The following is a 4,819-nucleotide window of genomic DNA, read 5'->3' on the forward strand; positions in this document are numbered from 1 at the left end:
ACCCCATGGCCGGCCAAACCAGCAAGAAGAGAGAGAAAACAAAAAAAACAAAACCCTAGAGAGAGAAAATCAAAGAAAAAGTGTGAATTTTCAAGGAAATTAAGTGAAAAATGTGAGATTTTTTCTATTAAGCTTGAGTTTTCTTATTCCCAAGCATTTCTCTTTATTTTTCATGATTAAATTACATGTTTTCATGATGAATTCAATTCTGAAAAAATGGGTTAGGAGAGAGAAAGTTGTTGGATTTATTTGATTTTAATTTATGTTAGTGTTTTTAGTTAGTTTAGCATATTTAGAAACAAAACAACAAGAAAAGAATTTATTTTCTCCCCCAACCATTAATGGCTGAATTTACCATGTAGTGAGTGAGGATGAGTTTGATTTCATTCTAGGAGAATTGGTTAAGGAATAATGAATTATGAGCCTAGAAAAATAATGAGAATTTTCGGAGCAAAAATATGAATTTTTACCCACTAGGGGTATTTTCGTAATTTGCTGTTGGGACTGATAATTTGCACCACACTTAGGGACATTAAGTTAATTTGGGTGCAATTGAGGTATAGAAACTGAAAAGAATTAAATTGGAGTTTAAACGGACGCGTTAGGAATTTAATCGGGTGATAAGACGAATTAGGCCAATATTGAGTTTAGATAGTTACCAGTGCATTTTTGCATTCCATATCATGCATTGGTAGTCGAAATTAGTTTAATTTTGATTTAGTATCAACTTGGTGAAATTCTCAATTTTGTACTGTGTCAAGGTGGTGAGTGCTTCGATAAAGGCAAGGAAATTGCATCCGAGGACCAGTAGACAGAGTGCTTCGAAAGTCTGCATTCTAGACATTGTGAGTAAACTTACTATCATTTTAATTATCTAGGGTGGTTTTTAGATGCTTTCATGAATTCTATGAAAAAAGAAATTTAAAAAGGTAAATTTTCATGTTTTATGAATAATTGTATTTCAATGAAATTAATTTATAAATTGTTTTGAAATTAATAGTGATTTTGAAAAATAGAGTACACGGAGACTGTTAATTGTGGCAATTGTATTGAAATGCGAATTGTTTGGTTACCTTGAAAAACTGCGAATTACAAAATTTTCATATCATGTTATTGAGTTTTATTATATGGTGGATTATATATTAATTAATCACTGCAGTAGGGGGTTTCTGTGGACCAGTCTTTTAGAGGGGCACGGTAAACCCCATTATATTCTTACCTCGAACGGAGAGGCGCGTAGGGTATCTCCTGAGGTAAAGTTTAGGGTTCACTTCATACTAAACCACCATGTGAGGGGAAACTCAGCCAACGCCAAAGAACGGCTATGTTTTCAAAACAAAAACATGATTAATGTGAAATGTGAATTTTAATAGCCTTGGCGGTCTCGGTAGGATGCCTCGGCCAAGGTGTCCTCGAAAATGGATTTATGGCACAAGCCTAGATTTTTGTGAGATTCATAAGCCTTTTTACGTATTTTGAACGAGATGTGTTCTAATTGTATAACCCAGTTTATGATGATTTACTTTATTGTCTCCATGTACTCAACTCTAGATGTTTATGATGATGTCTGTTTACTCATTGAGATTTTATAATCTCACCACCCTCATTTCCACCCATTTCAGGTTCAGTATAGACTGTAGATAGCTGATCTCATCGAGGACTACAGTGGGATCTGCATTTTCCAAATCGTAGGTTCACAGTCCTCTTTACTTTTGTTTATTCGGGGGCACTCTTGTTATTGTAAATTAAATTAAATATTTTGGCTTACTGTATTTAAGTATGTATAAATTTATTTAGCTTTTACGCTATAAAAATTATTCACGTATAACTCTATAAATATTGTTTTATAAGAAAATAGGATATTTTACTTAATATTTCTTTTATTTTCTTATTATATTCAAATAACCATAATTTCGTTTTAAATGAAGATTTTAGACTTTTAAACTCATTTTGAATATGAATTATGTGTTTTGTACTTGTATATTACGTTTTAGCCAGTTTCAAAATTTTTGAGAAAAATGACCAAAATACCCCTGTGAGACGAAAAATTAATATTTTATTTGTTTAAAGTTGGAAACAGCTTAAAATCTTTTAGAACACGATATTTGACAATGGTTGCTCACAAGGGAATAGAGAAACTGATAGTAAAGTCTTGCGGGGTTTCGGGTTGTCATTTCGGGCAATAAGTGTCTACCGGGACACCGCGGCGATTGTCACGGGCTCGAGAGGAGTACCGGGTTGTGACATTAATGCTTTTAATTGTTTATACCAATTAATCTAAACATAAATTAAATTGATTTAGGAACCTAAACAAACTTGGAAAAAAGAGTTTAGTGTATACTAAAATTAGGATAGCATATGATCATATTAATTGATTTGCGTATAGGATAAGGATATATATATATAGGCCATATGTCACGACCCGGAACTCCCATCAGGCCCGTGACAACCGCCGCGACGTCTCGATAGGCACTCATTACCCCAAATGCCGATCGAAACCTCGCAAGGCTTAGCATCAGTTTTCGCATCTCCCCAGTGAGTGACAGTTATTAAATCTTGCATTTCAAGAAATCATAAGTCATTTCCAAATCAAAATAATAAAATATTATTTTTTGGCTCACAGAGGCATTTTCATCATTTTTGTTCGATAAAACCGAAACTCGCCAAAAACATGGTGTAAAAGCTAAATATGTTCATACATATTTTCAATCAGATAACTAAAGTACAAAATTACTTTTACAACGACACGTGGGCCCCCAACTAACCAATAAGATGCGAGTCTGTGAACCTATAATTTTGACAATGCAAAGCTAACTGAAGTCCTTGATGCAATCGACTATCTACCGGCTATCCCGAACCTGAAATGTGGGAAATTGAGGTTGATGAGATTATAAAATCCCAGTGAGTAAACAGACACCATCTAAACTATCTAAAGTCGAGTAAATGGAGACAATTGAAATAAGTCATCATATTGTAATTTCATTACCTTTCAACTCATTTCAACTAAATAAAATCAATCCATATAAATCGAGTAATCAACTTGGCTTATGAATTTCTTAAAACTTTGGCTAGTGCCAGAACTCATACTCGGTGATACCTTGCGCAGGGCATCCAACCGAATCCGCCAAGGCTGTTAAAATTTTTGTATACGCTTAAAATATATTTTTAGTTTAAGAAAAATACAGTCGTTCCTTAACGTTGGCTGAGTTCCCTTTCACGTGGTGGTTTGGCGTGAAGTGAACCCTAAACTTTACCCCAAGAGATACCCTACGCGCCTCTCCGTTTGAGGTAAGAATATAATGGAGTTTACCGTGCCCCTCTAATAGGCTAGTCCACGGAACCCCCTATGCAGTGAATAATTAATATATACTCCACCAATCAATAAAATTCATTCTAGTATGACATGGCAATTTATCGCAACTTAGCTTCTCAAGGCTGAATACTCAGTACAAATAATTCTAACACCAAAATCAGTTTAGCCATTCATGCTCATATATTGTCATAAGCCATTCAATTTAAAACCATAAATTTACAACACAAGCAGGCAGTCTCCAATTACTCTATTTTCAAAACCAGTATTCGATTTTTTCAGAAAATTTATAAAATCATTTTATAAAATCGTAATTTCTCCTAAAATATAGAAATTTACCATTTAAACTCATTTTTCATAAAATCACACAATTGTATAAAACTACTTTAAATAATTAAGACGATAATAAGTACACTCACAGTTCTAGGAGTCGATGTACTCCTAATCCCAGTCTCCAAGCACAATCTCTGTACTTTTACCAGTGTACTTTGCTCACCATCTATCCACAACGTACAATACATAATTCACCACATCAATGCTTGACCATTATAAAATTAATTCAAGCTAGGTATATATGCATGATATGATATACAACTTATCCGACTATAACTTAAATGCGGTGCTGACCTAATTCGACCTATTATCTCCAATTTAACTCCAAATCAATTCTTCTCACTTTCTACACTCCAATTATACTTAAATTACCTTAGTGACTGTGAATGAGATTCAATTTATCAGTCCCGATAGCAAATTACGAAAATACCCCTAGTGGGTAAAAATTCGTATTTTTGCTCTGAAAATTCCCATTATTTTTCTAGGCTCATAATTCATCATTATTCATCATAATTCCTCAAATAAACATCAAGATCAGCAACCAATATTCCCCTAGAAAATTCGGTATAATGGGTTTCAATAGGAAAAAATTATTTCTCTAACTTATTTTTGCTATATTTTAATATAACCTAACTAAAATCACTTAATTCAATTAAAATCAACCAAAACTCAAGTTCAAAACTCATCCATGGAGGTTTGGCCAGCATGGGTGTCCATACCCACTTTCTAATTTTGCATGGAAATGAGAAACAAATGCATGGGTAGTGAAAATCACAAGGAAAATCAATGAAATTTACCTTTTTAATGCTTGATTTCTTGATTTCTCTTGATTTTCCCCAAATTTTTTCAGCTAGGGTTCTTATTTCTTTTCCCTCTTTTTCTCTCCTGGTTTGGACAGCTGAAGAAGATGAGAATTCTGGAATTTTGACATTTTTAAAGGCTAAAATAATATAATATTATTTTATTCTTTTTTTTGTTTTATTAATTCCTTAAATTCTAGCCATCCATTTATTTCCAAATTTTCACCATACACTTGTCCCACATATCCATAGCTTAGATAAAATTCTCAGACTTATCCAAAGTCTTGGTGGAGTAATTTTTAAAATTTACACTTTTGCCCCGGTAAAAGTCAAAAATTACATTTTTGCTCCAAAAACTGAAAAATTGCCCATAGAC

General features: G+C 33.2%; 1 long non-coding RNA gene across 1 annotated transcript; it reads right to left on the reverse strand.

Moving 5' to 3' along the window:
* Window positions 1-2,745: 2,745 nt before the first annotated feature.
* On the reverse strand, window positions 2,746-4,560 carry LOC148762372 (uncharacterized). The gene is made up of 3 exons (XR_016026239.1): window positions 4,441-4,560; window positions 3,730-3,809; window positions 2,746-2,858 (listed from the first exon to the last, which is right to left on the reverse strand). It is a non-coding gene; the product is annotated as an uncharacterized LOC148762372 (long non-coding RNA).
* Between the last annotated feature and the right edge of the window lie 259 nt (window positions 4,561-4,819).

This window comes from Theobroma cacao, chromosome 5 (assembly GCF_053813885.1).
Source record: "Theobroma cacao isolate CCN51 chromosome 5, ASM5381388v1, whole genome shotgun sequence".
Taxonomy (NCBI): domain Eukaryota; kingdom Viridiplantae; phylum Streptophyta; class Magnoliopsida; order Malvales; family Malvaceae; genus Theobroma; species Theobroma cacao.